We start from the raw sequence: 20,232 nt of genomic DNA, 5'->3' as shown, positions 1-20,232 counted from the left end.
ATTGAGTAAGAGGCCCAAGCATCTAAGCTGTGACTCCGGACTGTGAACTCAAAGCTATCTGAACCACCAAGCCCTTGGGGACATCCCCTTACAGCGCAGTGTCTCAAACTGTGCACCATGACCTAAGGAAACTGTGTGCACAGTTCTAAGTCACCATGTTCCCCTCAGGACATGAGACGTTTCTTTTGTCCCCGGGATGGTGCTGCGAGTTCTTCTGTGAACTAGTCCCACTAAGGGAGAAATGGACTCACTGTGGCCTTATGCAGCTGAGCTCTATAGCGGAGTTTCTTCTACGCTTTGGGAAGAATGTTCCATTGTGGCGTCACGGTTACCACGACACCTCTCAGCAAACATTTGGACGTGAGGGCTTAAGAGGAACTAGATAAGATAGGTGTATTACCCTAGCCTTGACAGGATTATTCTGGAAGATGCTTTCTGGGTATGACTAAGAAGACTCCCCCTTTGCAAGATGACGAGCTCCCTGGTTGTAGCCACTGGCTGCCTCCTGCTCAGTACCTGCTCCCCACTTATACGAGTTGCCTTTCAGAGTGAGTGTGTCTCCAGCCCCCTACCAGGATGGTTTCTCGGAGACTGAGCTGTGGGGCCAAGCGAAACTGCTGGGCAGCCTCTATGGGAAACCATGTGGCCAGGTGGGGTCTGCTCTGCTGTCTCTGGGAACAGCCTTGGCTTCACACAACTGCCAGGACTGGACGAGTCCTGACACTGTCACGGTAAGATGTAACTGTGCAGAAACACAGACAGCTAGTGGGCTGCTGGCATGGGCTTTCAGAAGAGACCTACTTGGTGGATAAGAGTGGTGGCCAAAGAGAGGCAGTTTGCCGGGCTAGAAGGTGGGTCCTAAGAAAGCAATGGCTGTCTCCTACTGCCCCTGACATGTTCTGGGGAGTGGCACAGAGAACTGATCTGTCCATTGTTGGATGTTAAAAGTCCCCTAGAACTTTCCTGTGCATTTTCTCACTCCCAACCTATAGCATCCCTAGAAGAACAAAGGACATATTTCCCAGGCAAGGACACAAAGGTCCAGATTGATCATGTCCCTAGAAGTCAGCCACCTGGGGATTGACAGGGGAGAGTGAACCTAGATGCTTCCAGCCTGGAGGTGGTGAGCCTTCACCGTTAGTTTCTCCAAATAGGCCATAACTGCTGTTTTTTGTTTTTGTGGTTTGTTTTTTTTTTAAGGTTTTTTTGAGACAGGGTTTCTCTGTGTAACAGCTATGGCTGTCCTGGACTCCCTTTGTAGACCAGTCTTGCCTTGAACTCACAGAGATCCACCTGCCTCTGCCTCCCAGGTGCTGGGATTAAAGGCATGTGCCACCACGCCTGGCTTAGGTCATGAATGTTTTTCTTTTTTTTTTTTTCTTTTTTTTTTTTTTTTACTATATTATAGGAGATTTATTAAGTGAACATGGGGGGAGAAGGCGGGGGAGAGGTACCCCAGAAAGAGAGAGAGAGAGACAGAGGGACAGACACAGAGACATAGGAAGAGAGGGGAGAGAGAGGAAGAGCATGAATGTTTTTCTTAAGGGCAGAAGCCGAGGTAGGAACTGGGACATTGCAAGAGTTGCGCTCATGGCGGGGCATTAAGTGACCTTTTCCTGATAGAGAACACAGCAGCAGACTGCAGAAATGATTCATCCAAGTGCAGCCTGATGAACCAGTGAGTGTATTGGGGTTACTCACAGGAGCTTAGATTACTTGTGAAACAATAAACTTTTATCAAAAGAAGCTTTTTTTAATGCCCAGTATTTTTAAGTAAATATTCTCTCTATGTTTATGAAGCAAAAAGGCCACATACCACACGCAAAGACTCATATGTTATCTCTCTCACTCGCCAAGAGATCTGATAAAAGAAAAAAAAAATGACTGGCCTTGCAAATAATCAGCTCCCCAGTGCTGTGCTCATAGCAGACATCACTAATCCAACACTGCACCCTTCCCCTGAGCCTGAACTCCCTCCTCAGCATACTTCTCAGAGTACGCAGTTATTACCAATCAATCAGTCCATCCACAAGAAAAATTCCCATCTGTCATCTTAGGTCACAAGAATAAAATCAAAGACTCACTTTCTCCTAAGAAAAGACAGATTTATCTTATAGCCCCTGGCATTTAAAATAAGAATATATAGCATACTAGTTCAACTTAACTCAAAATGTCACTTTCCAAACTAAACATTGTAAATGATATGAAAAATTATGGTTATGATTTATGGCTTAATCAAAGTAGATAATACAGTGATACTTGTATAAGTATCAAGTTTGGGGCCTTTTGTCCTTTTGCCTTTGGCATTCAACAGTTTGAAATTTTTTGCAGAGATATTTCAAGATTTTCTGGTTATTTACAATCCCATTTCTCCTGTCTCTCTGGCCCTGCCAATCACCAGTCCACCCTGCATCTCTATGCATCTCCTACATTGAACATTATTCCAAACTGGATCATGTACTTGGAGGGCTTCTGTGTTGGACATCTTGTATGTAGCATGATGACTTCAAGGCTATCTGTGTTATTGTGCTCCTTTACAAGGCTGGCTAGTATGACGTGTGTGTGTGTGTGTGTGTATACATGTAATATTATCACCATTCATTCTGTCGTGACAGAATTGTTTCTACTTTGGAGCTATTGTGAATAATTCAACTATTTGTACTCATCTGACTTAAGTATGTCGGACCTCTTACCTGTGTGGAGTCACACTTTCGTCATAGCTGGGACCATTTCTGACCATTGTTATCATGACTATTTCTTCCCTTTTATCTCTCTCTTTCCATTACGCATATGTTGATGCACTTGGTGGTATCCCAGTTCACTTGTCTTTGTTTCTCAGGCCTGATGATCTTGATCAGTTTAAGTTAATCCTTTTCCTCTCTTCTCTAATCTGCTATTGAAATGCTTTACAAAATTTGGGCCAGGGGGACAGAGAGATTATGCTTTGCAGCTCCAAAATTACTGTTTGAGTCTTTTTTGTATGTCCTAGCTTTTTAGATACTTATCAATATTCTTTATGTGTTCAGTCACTGTTCCCATAATTTCCTTTTTTACATTTGATGTTTGAATACTCTGACTGGGCTGGGTGGGGGCTGTCACTCAGGGTGAGAGCCTGAGTTCATCCCTCGTACCTTGTATGCATCCCTGCATGCAGACAGTCCTTTCTTGCTGCTTTGGATGCAGAGCACTGCACGCTGACCTTCTTATGGACTGGCTGGTTTTCTTTCTAGGCGTTCTTCTGGCTCCATTAAGGCTTTGGTCCCCAGAGTGCTGAGAAACTTAATATCCTAACGATTTTTACTAGATTTTTTTCATTGGTTTTTATGGAAGGACAGACTTTTAGAGTTCCTTATGCTGCCATGTAGGTTGTCTTATTCATTCATTTATTCCTATCGTGATAAATACACACACACACACACACACACACACACACACACACACACACACACACCTCCATCATTTAACGCTTTTAAGCAGCAGCTCAGTGGTGCTAATGTCTTGGTGTGGTGCAGCCATCACCACTACTCTTCTGCAGAGCAGCCTTTTTTTTATTTGTTTGTTTGTTTCTTTGTTTGAGACAGGGTTTCTTTGTGTAGTCTTGGCTGTCCTGGACCAGCTTTGTAGACCAGGCTGGCCTTGAACTCACAGCAATCCACCTTCCTCTGCCTCCCAAGTGCTGGGATTATAGGCATGCGCCACCACGCCCGGCTGAGCATCCTTTTTCTGAAGCAGCATCTCCCCATGCAGTAGTCACAGAGGGCTGGCCCAGAACTTACGTAGACCAGGCTGGCCTCAAATCAGTGGCGTTCCTCCCACCTCTGTCCCTTATATGCAGGAACTACAGCTGTGCACCACCACTCCTGGTTCCAGAGGTTTCTCATCTTTTTAAATGGGCACTTCCCCTCGAACTGTAACTAACCCCCATGCCCTTTGCCAGAGGGCACCATTCTATGCTCTGTCATGAGAAAGCTGGTTAGTTGTGGGCCCTGCTCATGCATAAGAAGACCCGCACAGTATTTGTTTCTTTGTGTCTGACATTTCGTGCTGTCATCAGTGTTCATTTGTGTTGGGGCATGTGTCAGAAGTTCACTCTTGTGTATGTGTGGGGGGTGAGATTGACATTGGAGTCGTCCTCAGTCATTCTCCACAGTATTCGTTGAGGCAGAGTCTCTCAGTCAAACCCAGAGGTCACCAATGAGGCTCCCATCCATAGTCAGCCAGCTTTCTCTAGGGACGAGTCCCCTGCGTCTCTGCCTGTGAGCCTCGGTATTATAAGTGGGTCACCACAGCCACCTGGCATTGTGTGGTTTGGACCTCAAGTTTTACAGCATGCACTTTACCCACTGAGCCATCTCCCTAGAAGCTTCATTCTTTTCTAAATACCACATTTCCCCCATTCACCCATGGGTGCACATATGGGGCATTTCTAGCCTTTGTCTATTGTGGATAATGCTGCTGTGGACCCTCGTGTATCCCTTTCTTTCAAGATTCTGGAATTTAATTCTGTCCACATGCACCCACTTAGACTTTATTTGCCAACTTGGTTTTGAGTCAGGGTCTCATAATTCCAAGGATGATCGTAAGTTTGCTATGTAGCAGAGGCTAACCTTGAACTCCCGATCCTACTGCCCCCACCTTCCGAGTGCTGCCCTTTACCGTGTTTGTGCAGTGCTCGGGATTGAACCCAGGACTTTGTGTACACTAGGCAGGAACCCTACCAACTGAGCTAGGTCCCCAGTCCTATGCTGGTACATTCACAGACACACATACTGACCACACATACATAGACACATAAATAAATAATGAAATAAATCTCTTTTTTAAAAAAGGGATTCAAAAGCTAATAAGCCAATTCAGTAAAATTGCAAGACTATAAATCTAACACACAAAACTCTGGCTGGGCTTAGGGCTCAGGAGGTAAAGTGCTTGTGGTACAAACATGGGGGCCTGAGTCTGGATCCCTAGCACCCTAGGTACACTGGTGCATGCCTCTCATCCCAGTACTGGGGAGACAGAGACAAGAAGATCCTTGGGGCTTGCTGCTCAATCAGTCTAACCAAATCAGTAAGCTCTGGGTTAGTGAGAGACCATGTCCCAAAAGTTAAAGGGGAGATCATTTGGGAAGTGCACTTGGCACCAACCTCTGGCCTAGACACACACACACACACACACACACACACACACACACACACACACACACATTTTTCCATACACCTGAATACATACACAGAAAATTAGCAGTGTTTCTATACAGTAACAACAAACTATGTAAACAAGGAAATCAAGAATAGAATCCCATGACAGTAGCACAGAAATACTTGGAAATAAGTTTAACCAGAAAGGTAAACATTTATCAACTAAAAGCCATGAAACACTAACCAAAGAAGATACAAATCACTGGGAAAATATTCTCTGTTTGGGGAGGGTGAAAGAATTTATGTTAGCCAGGCGTGGTGGCGCATGCCTTTAATCCCAGCACTCGGGAGGCAGAGGCAGGCGGATCACTGTGAGTTCGAGGCCAGCCTGGTCTACAAAGCGAGTCTAGGACAGCCAAGGCTACACAGAGAAACCTTGTCTCAAAAAACCAAAAAAAAAAAAAATTATGTTAATATGTCTGTAATTCTTATGGCCAGGCGTGGTGGCACGTGCCTGTAATCCCAGCGCCCGGGAGGAGAAGCAAGTGGATTGCTGTGAGTTCAGGACCAGCCTGGTCTACAAAGCAAATCCAATACAGCCAGTGCTACACAAAGAAACCTTGTCTCTCCCCCCGCCCAAAAGCCTGTAATTCTCAGTCTACAGTTGTTTGCAATCCCTATCAAAAATTAAATGGCAAGAAAAAAATTAATGGGCAGGGGGTGTGGTGACGCACATCTTTAATCCCAACACTTGGGGAGGCAGAAAGAGATGAACATTTGTTTTTGAGGCTGGCCTTGTCTATAGAGTGAGACCCTGATTCAAAACATAAAAATATAAAATAAAATCTGTGTCACTTTTTATAGAAATAGGGGAAAAAAAAATCCTAAAACTCAAATGGAACCGCAGAAAATGCTAGAAAACTTTTTTTTTGGCCCCCAAATAACAAAGCTAGAGACTTTTTACTATTTTATTTCAAAGTGTGCCACAAAGCTAATCAAGACAGTGTGGTATTGGAATAAAGATAAATGCTTAGGCCAGTAGACTAAAATACAGCCCACATGCATTTGTGACCAGTTGATCTTCAACCACGATGCCAAGAGAGCACAATGGGGGAACAGTCCCTTCAGCACAGCGCGTGGGGGAAACTGGGTCCTATCCACACGCAGAACAGACTTTCTTCTCACACTGTATTCAAAAGGAACACAGAGTGGACTAAAAATTTAACATAAAACCTGAGCCCATACACTGGAGTTTGTAGAGGAAAGCATAGAGAAGAGTTGACATTTTAGAACACGGATCCAAAGCATAGTGACAAAAGCAAAGATAGCCCAATGGGCTGTGAGTTTTGGACTGTGCCAGCCTATGGAGAAGGGCAGCAAACTAAAGCACTTCCCAGGGAAATAACAGAATAAAGAACGGTCTGTGGGGTGGGAATGGGTGTTTCCAGATGTGCATCTGGTGAGGGGCTAACATCCGAGACACCTAAGGAACTCAACTCAATAGCCAGGGGGGGAAATTTATATTATTCAAAACCAGGGGACTAAGAGCTGGGGTCACAATGTGTGCCTCCAGCAAGCACTCCAGAGGTTGACACAGGACTGCATGCTTGAGGTCGGCCTGGGCTACACTGGAAGACCCTGTGTTAACAAGGGATAAAGCCATTTTTGAACATTTGAAATGGTCAAAGGACCTGGATAGATGTTTCTTAAAAGAAGACACACAAGTGGTTGGCAGGTATACAGAAACCTCATTCAGCATCACTGACCATCTGTTAGGATAGCTGTTGCCGAAAAATGACAGAAGACGGGCAAACATTGGTGAGGGTGTGGAGAGACAGAACACCTGTGCAGAGATGGAAGGGTTTAAAATGACATTGCTATTTTGGAAAACAGTATGTAGGTCTGTCTCTTCAAGAAAGACTTTAAAAATAGAGCTGTGCCAAAGAGAGTGAAGTCGGAATATCAAAGAGATAAATGCATTTCCCTCTCCTTACAGTGTGATCCAAAATAGCTACAATATGGAATCAACCCGAGTTCCCATTTACAGATGAGTGGGTGATGAAAACATGGTATTTATGCACCCAGGAAGATCACTGAACCTTGAAGGGAACCCTGTCATTTGTGGCAGTGTTGATTAATCTATAGGATGTTATCTCAGAGAAATAAGCCAGGCACAGAAAGACACTTTGTAACACTTAGGTACGGATTCTGGAATACCCACAGAAGCAAGGAACAGAACAGTGGGCACCAGGGCCTGGAGCCAAAGGATGGGGAAGCGAGGCACACGGGGAACACAGCTTCAGCTGGGCAGGGTGAGTGAGCTCTGAGATCCAGTGTACAACATGGAGGCTGCGGTTAACATGGTGAGCCTTGCACATAAAAGTTGCTGAGAGAACAGATCTTCAATGTTCTGGCAACTGAGATAAAGGATAACTCTGTGGAGTTATGAACATGGTAGCTAGCTTGATTGTGACAATCCTCTTATAGCAGACATGTATAATATCATGTCCAGCTGGCCCCAGTGGGGAGAGTGCTTATCAGGCAAGTATGAGGACCTAAGTTCAGACCTTTAGTATCCATATAAAAGCTGGACACAGTCGCGTGTGTCTGTAAACCCAATACTGAAGGGCAGAGACAGGTGGAGCCAAGGGGCTCATTGACCAGCCTATCTCCAGGTTCAGTGGCAGAGGCTGACTCAAAAAGTAAGGTTCAAGTCGGGTGTGGTGGCGCACACCTTTAATCCCAGCACTTGGGAGGTAGAGGCAGGTGGATCAATGTTGAGTTCGAGGCCAGCCTGGTCTACAAAGTGAGTCTAGATCAGCCAAGGCTACACAGAGAGACCCTGTCTTGAAAAACCAAAAAGAAAAAAAAAAGGTTCAGAGCAGTATCAGAAGACGCCCATTGTTGAGCTCTGGCTTCCACGGATGCACAAACAGGTGAGCACACCTACACACACATACACACACACACACATACAACATACACACATACACACACACATACACACACACATACAACACACACACATACACACACACACATACAACACACACACTGTAGTAGATTGAGTGAGATGGCCCCTTAAGCTCATATATGTTGGTGTTTTTGTTTTTGTTTTTGTTTTTGTTTTTTTGAGACAGGGTTTCTCTGTGTAGCCTTGACTATCCTGGACTTGCTTTTTAGACCAGACTGGCCTCAAACTCACAGCCATCCTCCTGCCTCTGCCTCCCAAGTGCTGGAATTAAAGGTGTGCGCCACCACCGCCCGGCTTCATATATGTTTTAATGTGTGGTCTCACCTCCAGTTTGTAGAACTGTTTAGGAAGGATTAGAAGGTGTGTGGCCTTGGTGGAAGGAGGTGTCACTGTGGGTGGGCTTTGAGCTTTCAAAAGCCCACACCAGTCCCAGACTTTCTCTCTCTCTCTTTGCAAGTTGTGGATCAGGTGTGCGCTCTCAGCTGCTGCTCCAGTGCCGTGCCTGTCTGCCTATCACCATGCTGTCTGCCATGCTGACAATGGACTAACCCTCTGAAAATGTAAGCAAGACCTCCATTAAGTGCTTTATTTTATAAGTTGTATTGGTCATGTTGTCTCCTCACAGCAATAAAACAGTAACTAAGACACACTAAAAAAAAACATCTTGATATATATGTGTGTGTGTGTGTGTATGTATATATACAGCATACATATATAAACACATATCTATAGCAGGTATGTATTATATTCATATACAACTTTGTCACCTTTAAGCTGAGAGAAAAAAGCAGAAGAGGAAAAAGGGATGGCTTTAAGTTAAAGAACAAGAAAAAAGGAAGGAAGGAAGGAAAGAAAGAAAGAAAGAAAGAAAGAAAGAAAGAAAGAAAACTCACAGATAGAGGTGAAGTTCCCAATAAGGCCCGGCAGGAAGTCTTTCCCCTTCTTATTGGAATAAGAATTACTATTGCTCTGAAATCGCCAGTAATATGATTCTGGTGATTTTGTTACCAGTTCCGTGCATCTCACCCTGCGCAGGTCTTTCCATGCAGTTCCATGCATCTCTCCCTGCGCAGGTCTTTCCATGCAGTTCCATGCATCCCACCCTGCTCAGGTCTTTCCATGCAGTTCCGTGCATCTCACCCTGCGCAGGTCTTTCCATGCAGTTCCGTGCATCTCTCCCTGCGCAGGTCTTTCCATGCAGTTCCATGCATCCCACCCTGCTCAGGTCTTTCCATGCAGTTCCGTGCATCTCACCCTGCGCAGGTCTTTCCATGCATTTCCGTGCATCTCACCCTGCGCAGGTCTTTCCATGCAGTTCCATGCATCCCACCCTGCTCAGGTCTTTCCATGCAGTTCCGTGCGTCTCACCCTGTGCAGGTCTTTCCATGCAGCTCCCTGCGTCTTACCCTGCACAGGTCTTTCCATGCAGTTCCATGCATCTCTCCCTGGGCAAGTCTTTCCATGCCGTTCCATGCGTCTCATCCTGCACAGGTCTTTCCATGCAGTTCCGTGCCTCTCTCCCTGCGCAAGTCTTTCCATGCAGTTCCGTGCATCTCACCCTGCGCAGGTCTTTCCGTGCAGTTTCGTGCGTCTCACTCTGCGCAGGTCTTTCCATGCAGCTCCGTGTGTCTCACCCTGCGCAGGTCTTTCCATGCAGTTCCGTGCATCTCTCCCTGCGCAGGTCTTTCCATGCAGTTCCGTGCGTCTCACCCTGCGCAGGTCTTTCCATGCAGTTCCGTGCGTCTCTCCCTGCGCAGGTCTTTCCGTGCAGTTCCGTGCCTCTCTCCCTGCGCAGGTCTTTCCACGCAGTTCCGTGCGTCTCACCCTGCGCAGGTCTTTCCGTGCAGTTCCGTGCGTCTCACCCTGCGCAGGTCTTTCCATGCAGTTCCGTTCATCTCTCCCTGCGCAGGTCTTTCCGTGCAGTTCCGTGCATCTCTCCCTGCGCAGGTCTTTCCGTGCAGTTCCGTGCATCTCTCCCTGCGCAGGTCTTTCCGTGCAGCTCCGTGCGTCTCACCCTGCGCAGGTCTTTCCATGCAGTTCCGTGCGTCTCACCCTGCGCAGGTCTTTCCATGCAGCTCCGTGCATCTCACCCTGCGCAGGTCTTTCCGTGCAGTTCCGTGAGTCTCACCCTGCGCAGGTCTTTCCATGGTGTCTCTCATACTACACAGCATCCTGTTGCTCTTCAGTTAACCCTGGTTTAAGGTCGATCTGCTCCTTTTTGGTGTCGATACATATCCCATCCTGTAAGAGAGCCTCTACCCATATTCTCCTGCTGCGTTTGTTACCTCTTGTTGCTGTGAGGAAAGGCATGAAAGGAGCTTCTTGAGGGAGGAGGGGTTCCGGTGTGTAGTTCAAGGAGTACACTACAACATGGCTATGAAGTAGGCATGACTCATGGCTGGGCAGCGGGGGCTTGAGGCTCTGGTTCTGTTACATGGACATGAGGAATCAGAGAGCTTCAGATGGAAGCAGGGCCGGGCTACACCCCATGACCTCTTTCCTTCACCCATCCACTTCCTCCAAAGAGGCTCGGCCTCCTAAAGAGTCCACAACATGACCAAGAAGCACCACAGGGAGGGGGGGGCGGGGAGCATGGGGGACCAAGGCTTCCAACACATGAGCTCCTGCAGGATATTCCATACTCAGGCAAAAAACACTTGTCCATGGACATTTGAGTTGATACCAGTTCTAAAAACATGAACAAACAATTCTGCAGCTAATATGGTCCCCCTCACTGGTCTTGGCCAGCGAGACACTATCACTAGTCTGTCCCTGAGAGATGCTCTTCCTAGGCAGAGCTCTTCCCAGACATAAACCTACTTGTGTTATATTTCTCAGTGGTAGCAAGCAAAGCCCTGAAGGAAATGAAAAGATGCCTAGCCACACTGTCCGGGGGCTGTGAGCTGTTCTACAGCAAGTCTCTGACCTAGAGGCACCTCTGCTTCTCCAGGTACCTAGGGCTGGCCGTTGTCCAGTTCTGCTTGGGACTTCAGTGTCCCCAGAAGAGGGTTAGCATTCTCAAGTGAGAGGCTCGTGGCATCTGGCCACCAGCTGGTGCTTTACAAAGGCCAAAAACGTCTACCAGCTCCCTCCACCCCCAACCAGGCCCACAAGGATCCCTTTGCAAATTAAGTTTCTGGCTTTGATGTTACATTTTTCACATTGAAGATGTCTTCAGCAGGGCTGAAGACCATAGTCTGTTGTGAGGATTTTGTTTCTTTAAAAACCCAGTTATGCCAGATGGTGGTGGCACACTCCTTTGATCCCAGCACTTAGGAAACAGGCAGGTGGATCTCTGTGAGTTCAAGGCCAGTCTGGTCTACAAAACAAGTCCAGGAAAGCCAGGGCCACACAGAGAAACCCTATTCCAAAACCAAACAAACAAACAAACATCCAATTATGTTGTGTGAATGTTTTTGTTTTAATCTTGGAATATGGGGCTGCTTCAGATTGTCCACAGAAGCTGACTAGAATGTGTCTCATGCTCTGGCAGGGGCATGATTTGTGCCAGCTGAAGTTAATTCTGGAAACTCTTATGAGGGTATAAAGTCCAGAGCCTGGAGCGGGGGCAAGGCATTGTGAAGAAGAAAGCCATTGCTCCCCCATGCTGCTTCTGGCTGCTGCTGTTGCATTTGATGAGAGAGAAAAAAAAAAGATGGAGATAGCCTGACTATGACTGGACTTGCCCCAAGGAAGCCAACAACTTTAATCAGCAGAAAGTAGTCTATAGAGGCCTATGCCCCCTTTCCCCTCTAATCTTTCTCTCCTACCTAGTGTTGGAGGTTGAAAGGGATTAGGGTAGAGGTATTAAGAACCCAAATAAAATAGCCTCAAAAGTATGACATAATAGTCCCTGTAGTAGGAGCCTTGCACAGAGAGGGTCTCTGCAGCCATTAAGCAGGGTGTAATTCAATGCCTGGGCCTCCATCCATTGTAGAGACAAGCAAGCTAAGAAACAGGAAGTAGGAAGCAGAACTGATTTTTTTTTCTAAACACATTATGAAAAGATCATTTTAGAAAATGTCTGAGGGGCTATACATAGCCACACCTCCCATGGCAGCAAGTTAGGGATGTGGGGGTGGTGGGAAGGAAGAAAGTCTCTTTTATTTTTAGCTTTATTCAGTTTTGTACTTTTTCCTTAATAAGCGTGTGCTGCCTTTTTATAGTAAGGGACATTTACAGGACACAAGCTGTCATCCTGCCGGCCTCTCTGTATCTCCCAGATAATTTTAAGAACATTCCAGTATAAATAATTGGTAACAAAATTTAGTTTATGTTTCAGAGAATCTATGATGTCTTTAGCATTGACCGGCCAATAAGCATGTATAAAAAAAAAAAAGTCAGGGGCTGGAGTTAAGAATGCATATTGGAGCTGGGTGTGGTGGCTCATGCCTTTAATCCCAGCACTCGGAAGGCAGAGGCAAGCAGGTCGCTGTGAGTTCGAGGCTGACCTGGTCTACAAAGTGAGTCCAGCATAGCCAAAGGTTACACAGAGAGACCCTATCTCGAAAACCAAAAAAAAAAAAAAATTCATACTGATCTTAGCACCCTCACATCAAGCAGCTCCAGGGGGATCTGACCCCTCAGGCCTCCACGGACACCTGTGTGCACATGAGCATATGCACACACTCACACATGGACACCCACACCCACATACAATTTAAAATAAAGATACTCTAAGACAAGACAGAGAAGCTAGGGAAAGAAGTGCAGTTAGGACACCACGGGTCCCCCCCATGGGTCCCTTGATGTAGACTGAAGCAGTGTAGGAGACTGCAGGCAGAACACCTGTCAGACTAACTGCCGAAGGAACAGACGTCTTAGAACGCCTGCCTCACCTCACTGAGTCCGACAGGGATGACAGGAAGTTAGGGGGCGCCTATGTCTCAACTGACAGTTGCAAGAAAAGGTGAAAGGCAAGAAGAGTGTTAGAATGCAGCTCCTCTCAGCCAGGCTGAGAGGCTGGCTCCATCCGCTGCCGCCTCGCCTGCTACCCCTGCCCCCCAACCCACAGAAGAATACAAATATACAAAAATATTTTTTTCCATTTAATTTTTGCAGCAAACCTGAGAGGCATAGGGACTATTGTTGGCATTTCACCCATGAGGAAACGGAGGCACAGAAAGGTTGAGATCCCGCATCAGGACCCAGGTCTCATCACTCAGGTCTGGGTGCAGAGAGTGGATGGCATCAGAACTGCGCACGCATCTCTCTGTGCTGCAGCCGGACAGTCCTGAAGAAAGGGCACAAGGGTGGGACAGAAGAAAAGGAACCAGAGAGGGAGAGCAACAGAAGAGTCTCTTGGGGGGGATGACTGGGAGGGTTAGGTTGGATGCTGACAGCCCCAACCATCCACCTTTTCTTTCCTCCAATACGTGTTAATTGAGTGGCTGCTGCATGTTGACCCAGTTCCAGATGGATGAATCAAATAAGGCTTCCGCTTAGGACCGCCTCACAGCAGAGACAAACTTAAGCCCTGTGTGCTGTGCCTCATGGGATGTGCTGTGGTCTTTTCCCAGGGGTCACAAACTCCATAATATTTGCTGGTACCATCAGAAGCTGTGTTGGTAAGTCTCACCAGTGTGACTGCCCCAAACATGAACTGGACAAGAGCAACAGCCATGAACATGTTAAACCGAATTGGGAGGGGGAGGGGGACCCACGAGGCCTCAACTCTACTCAAAGAACTATAGGAAACCGAGGAAAGCTGGGAGCAGAAGTGGTCTCCCCAGGAAGAGCACCCCGAGTGGTTGTTCACTTCCAGATGGTCAGTCCTGAAAACATAAAAGTAACATTACATGATTGAACAGGTTATATTTAGGAATATGTATATACACATACATATATACATACATACATACATATATACTACATGCATACATATGCAACAACAATTAGTAAAAAAAGCCATGGATTTGAAGGAGCGGGAGGGGCATATGGGAGGGTTTGGAGAAAGAAAAGGGAAAAGAAAATGTAATTAAATTATAATCTCAAAAACAAAAAACAAAAAAAAAAACCCAAAAAACTGTGAGGGTAAAAAATCACCAACTCAAGCCCGAAGTGGTGGCACACACCTTTAATCCCAGCACTTGGGAGGCAGAGGCAGGCGGATCACTGTGAGTTGGGAGGCCAGCCTGGTCTACAGAGTAAATCTGGGGGCAGCCAAGGCTACGCAGAGAGACCCTGTCTCAACCTCCCCCCCCAAAAAAAAACCAAAACAAATCATCAATTCACCTATGAAGGCATAAGCATCAGAAGAATATATTAGATCACACATCAGCATTCAAGCCAAGAAAGCATGGAATGGTATCTTTCCATCGCTAAAAGTAAAAATTGCCAGCCAAGCTCGCTAGACCCTGCCAAACTATGATAAATGAGGACGTTTCAAGACAAGCTCTGTTGGGAGCCGCTCGTGACCACCTCACCAGCGTGGCAGAAAACCAACCCACAGCACAAAGGGGAAGACATGATCAGCACCAGGTGACTGACAAAGGTGCTTGCGTATTAAATCAAGTTTCATATAGACACCATTTTACAGCTGAGTGGTGTGGTTCACACCTGTAATCCCGGAACTTGGCAGGCTGAGGCAGGAAGATCAAGGTCAGCCTGGGCTACATACGTCCAGAGACCCTGTCTCAAAAATAAAACCAGAAACCATTTTCCGGAGGACAAATTAAAAAGTTGTTGCTGTTGAAGAGGTGCAGTGTGCCCACGACCAGCAGAGTCTTCCCCTTCCCCTCCCCGATTTTGTCTCCTTTGGTTAATCCACTGAGGGAGAGGCATTGGGGGGGGGGGACCTTGGATCACAGAGAAGGCCCTGGGCCACTCCTGGGAGCCTCCTTCTGGGGAGGTCTTCATGTGCTGCAAAGATCTTGCCCTACTTCCTGAACTCGGGGCGCAGAGACGAATTTTTTTTTTTAAATCATGTGTTATTTTGGAAACTGCACATCCCAGGGTGTCCCAGAAAATAAGTTTTATGGATGATTGTCAAAACATAAATTCATTAGACATGGTCCCCCGGGGCCCTGTTTGGCCATGAAAGATATTTAAGCTTCTGTTTTAAAGGTCATTTTTAGCAGGGTGTGGTGGCACATGCCTTTGATGAGGCAGACAGGCGGATCCCTGAGTTCAAGGCCAGCCTGATCTACAGAGGGAGTTTCAGGACAACCAAGGCTACATAGAGAAACCTTGTCTTGAAAAAAAAAAACCAACAAACCAACAAACTACCACAACAGAAGGTTACTTTTAACCAGCCCACGAGGCAAACAGTCTCATCCTCTGTGTCTATGGCAACAGACACTGACCAACGATTAAACACTAATCTAGGACTACTGCGCTGGCCTCTGAAACAGCTACAAACAAGTGCACATGAGAACCAAACAGCAAACTACACATCCGGTTGGGAATCTGACCCTTTATAGGGAGGACAAACCAATCAAAGCTGCTGTTAAACCTGTCTGCTAAGGCAGCGGTCCCCAGCGGCTCTGGGGACGAGGGTGAGTCTTCACCTGGACTACTTTCCATTCCTTTGCTGTCTGCAAATCACAGTAAAAAGAAATGGTGCATACACACACACACACACATACACACACCGTGATGTGCATGTAGGAGTCAGATGATAACTTTCTGGAGTAAGTTCATGCTTTCCACTCTGTTAGGCAGGGCCTCTTATGTTTTCTATCAACTTACCACAGGCATACTGTGATTACAGATGCACACCACCACATCCAGCTTAAAATGTGTGTGATACGAGCGTGCTTGTATGTGCATGTGTGCGTGTGCATGTGTGTGCATGTGTGTGCATATGTGTGTGTGTGTGTGTGTGTGTGTGTGTATGTGTGTGTGTGTTACATGCACGAGGAAGTCTGAGGACACCAATTAGAAATTTTCTGAAATTCAGGTGGGGGGATAGCTCAGCTGGGGTGAAGCACTTGCCTAGCAAGATGAGGATTTTAGTTGGAACTCATAACCCAAGTAAAAATGCTGGGGATGGTGCCATGGGCTTGTGGCTGGTGGCATGGAGACGGGAGGATCCCCGGGGCTCGCTGGCATTCAGCCTAGCCCAAGTGGTGAGCTCCAGCCAATGAGCAGCCCTATCTCAAGGGAAGCAAATTATGGTCCAGAGGATGATACCTGAGGCTGGCCTCTGGCCTCCATATGCGTGCACATGCACACACACACACACACACACACACACACACACACACACACACACACACCTGAATATATACTCAACACTCAGGACACAGGCGTGCACCTGCATGAATACACATATATGCAAAAAAAAAGAAAATTTCTACAGGTGATGGTAGCACACACCTTTAGACCCAGCACTCTAGAAGCAGAGGCAGGTGCATCTCTAAGTTCAAGGCCAGCCTGGTCTACAGAGTGAGTTCCAGGATAGCCAGGGCAAAACAGAAAAGTAAAAAATAATTTAAAAATATAAAAATAAGAAGAAGAAAGAAAGATTTTATAAAATTCAAATATTAGGAAAAAAGAAGTACCCAAAATCCTGACTGGGTTCTTTGCTATTCATATTTTCAAATATTCATATTATATATGTATATAATTTATAACATTCTACTTAGGCATATAGTTTATGTATTTAATCATCTGCTCTAAACTTTATTTCATGTCATCATTCTTTAAAACTGCATCTTTTTAAAAAAGATTTATTTATTATTGTTTATACAGTATTCTGCCTTCATGTGTGCCTGCATGCCAGAAGAGGGCACCAGGTCTCATTATGGATGGTTATGAGCCACCATGTGGTTGCTGGGAATTGAACTCAGGACCTTTAGAAAGAACAGCCAGTGCTCTGAACCTCTGAGCCCCCTGTCTGGCCCATCTTTCTTTCTTTCTTTCTTTCTTTCTTTCTTTTTTTTTTTTTTTGGTTTGTTTGTGTTTTTTTTTGTTTTTTGTTTTTTGTTTTTTTTGGTTTTTTGAGACAAGGTTTCTCTGTGTAGCTTTGCCTGTCCTGGACTCACTTTGTTGACCATGCTGGCCTCAAACTCACAAAGATCCGCCTGCCTCTGCCTCCCGAGTGCTGGGTTTAAAGGCGTGCGCCACTACACCCAGCTGAAACTGCATCTTTCAACACTGAAAGTCCTCTATAAGTTATTTTTACACTGTAGTTGCATGTAATGCTAAACGAAGGTTCTGAGCTACATGCCAACCCCCAAATCAGTCACCATTTGCTTTCTCTGCTTGCATGGCTTCTCATGATGTGAATAAATGTCTCTTTGTTCCAGGTAAGGCCTCCAAAACAGGCCACAGGAGTCTGGCCTATTGAGCCAACTGAGTTTACTGAGCCTACATCCATCTCCACAGGTGCAGGTTCCCTGTAGGAGCATGGCTTCCAAGATGACTATGAGGCCCACCTCAGCATGGGTGATGACCTCCAGGAAGCTGCAGATGGTCTCCCCACTCTGTATAACCACATGACAGCCGAGACAGAATTACATACAGCTAGGAATCAGGGATAGGGTGTGGGGGAGGGGCACACAGGAGGGAGTGGCTGGAATCTCAAAAGTCTAACAATCCCACCACCATCTACGAGGGTCTCCCAACAGGCCCCATCCTGTGAGGGTCATGCAAGGGTCACTGCAACTCTCAGATGGCGACAGCTGAGCCATGCTTGGAAAGCATTTCCTGACAGCCTCTTATCACGTCTCACATAAGAGGTGGTTTATTTTTAGCCCTCAACTTCAGGGGCCGGGGGCCTTTGGCATCTGCCGTGTTGATCAGACCTGTTTGGGGCCTCAGCTTCTTATGTGTGTAAAGACATAAATACATTGTAGGGGGTAACTGAGGGAAGGCAATGGGAACGCCAGGATGATGGGCAGCTTTCATCCGCTTAGTCCAGTCTTCTTCAGACCAGATTAGAAAAAAAGGAATAAGGCTATTAAAGGTAAGAAAGACAAGCCAGGCGTGGTGGCAGAAAAGTTTATCCCACACTCAGTAGGTGGTGGCAGGTGGCTCTCTGAGTCTGAGGCCAGCCTGGTCTGCATATCCAGTTCCAGGACAGTCAAAGCCCCATGATGAGATCTTGTTTCAAAAAAAAAAAAGAAAGAAAGAAAGAAAGAAAGAAAAAAAGAAAAGAAACAAATAAGGAAAAGAAGGAGGAAAGAAAAGGCAAGGAAAATGTAATTATTACAGATTCCACACCCTGAACTTCCTGAGCTTCCATTAGTGGACCAACGGGTAAGTCTATAATGGACCATCATTCAGCCTGGGTATGGTGTTCGCCCTTGTGTTCCCAGCATTCAGGAGGCCAAGGCCAGCCTGAGCTGATGGATAAGATCCTATCTCAAAAACAAAAGCAAACAACAACAACAACACAGACACAAAATAAACCACACAATTTCAAATAAGGTGTGTGTGGTGGTGGTGGCGGCGGCAGCGGCGGCTTGAGAGATGGCTCAGTCCTTAAGAGCGCTGGCTGCTCTTCCAAAGGACCCAGATTCAATTTCCAGCACCCACATGGCAGCTACAACCATCTGTAACTCCAGTTCCAAGGAATCTGGCGACCTCTCCTGGCCTCCGAGGGGACCAGGAGTTGCACCTGGTGCAGAGGCGTGCATGCTGGCAAAACATCCATACACACAAAATAATAATAAAAGTCTAAATAAAATGAGGCAATCCTTGGAGAACATCTGCCGCATGCTTCTACTTAGATGTGTCTAAAACAACTCACAGGAACAGAATGATGGGGGACATGGGCATGGAGAGTCAATAGGAAGGCGTGCATGGGGCTCCCTTCAGATTCGGTGGCCAGCCACAAGAGCCAAATCAATGAGCTTCAGGGTTGGTGAGCTGTCTCAAAAATAATAATAATAATAATAATAATAATAATAATAATAATAATAATAATAATAATAATAATAAAGTCAGAGGCTACTAAGGAAGACACATGATGTTAAGCTCTGCCCCCACACACACGTGTGCACAAATGTGCACTCACACCCCCAAAATGCGCATAACCTATGGCATGGTTTGTGTACATACACCACACACACAGGTTTGAGGGGGTGGGGAGAGAGAATCTTTACTGATTAGCAGTTAGTTCCCAAGTTTTCCTCCATTTCAAGCTCTCTGGCAACTTGTGTTAACGCTCCCCCACCCCCTCTACCTCTGTCTGCTCTTGGATTTCCCACGGCTGTGGACCGCAGCTTAGAGATGGAGGACAAGTTCACAGCGTGTACAGGTCTATGAAAATTTTCTACACTAAATAGAATAATAACAATAAATTTTCTATACTGATGGCTGTACAACATCATGAATTCATTTAATGCAACTGACTTGTACACTTTTGTTGTTGTTGTTGTTGTTGTTGTTTTGCTTGTTTGTTTTTAGAGACAGGGTTTCTCTGTGTAACCTTGGCTGTCCTGGACTCACTTTGTTGACCAGGCTGGCCTCGAACTCACAGCAATCCACCTGCCTCTGCCTCCCGAGTGCTGGGATTCAAGGTGGGCGCCACCACACCTGGCCCTGACTTGTATACTTTAAAGTGACCAAAATGGTCGATTTTATGTTGTGGGTGTTTTACCATAATATAATTTAAAACCCGAACTTGGGGGCTGGAGAAATGGTTCAGTGGTTAAAAGCAGTGGCTGCTCTTCCAGAGGACGCAGGCTCAATTCCCAGCACCCACATGGCTCATGACAAATTGTAACTCTATTCCTACCTAAGCAAGCTAAAACAAGTTTGGGCTTTTCACACCCAAATCAACGTATGAGAAGAAGAAGAAGAAGAAGAAGAAGAAGAAGAAGAAGAAGAAGAAGAAGAAGAAGAAGAAGAAAACCTATCTACTAAGAAACAGCTTGGCTATAAATATGAGTGTTTGGTTGAATTTTAACAGACATCTAGGTGTCTTGGTGAGGCATGAAGTCACAAGCTAGCCCATCTCCTCCTTTGGCGTGTGGCTACAAAGCCTAAGAAGGAACTCCTTCCGGGGCAGCTGAATCCTCCAGTCTTACCCCAGTGGGCTGGTTAGAATACTACCACCTGGCAGAAGCTGAAGACAATAGCACCCAGGAAATGCAGCTGATTCTAGAGCTGGTCGGCTGTGTCTGTCATGGTAGTTGTAGACATTGTGGTATTCCCAAATGAGACACAGCTTGC

At 46.1% G+C, this 20,232-nt stretch overlaps 1 long non-coding RNA gene across 1 annotated transcript; it reads left to right on the top strand.

The window, feature by feature from the left end:
- Positions 1-938: 938 nt before the first annotated feature.
- LOC311583482 lies at positions 939-13,568 on the top strand. The gene is made up of 4 exons (XR_014774534.1): positions 939-1,350; positions 1,525-1,678; positions 10,948-11,059; positions 13,171-13,568. It is a non-coding gene; the product is annotated as an uncharacterized lncRNA (long non-coding RNA).
- Positions 13,569-20,232: the final 6,664 nt, after the last annotated feature.

Source organism: Acomys minous (genome assembly GCF_964271855.1).
Source record: "Acomys minous genome assembly, chromosome: 14".
Classification (NCBI taxonomy): domain Eukaryota; kingdom Metazoa; phylum Chordata; class Mammalia; order Rodentia; family Muridae; genus Acomys; species Acomys minous.
The sequence above is the reverse complement of the archived record's forward strand: the minus strand, read 5'-3'. Positions and strand labels throughout refer to the sequence as shown.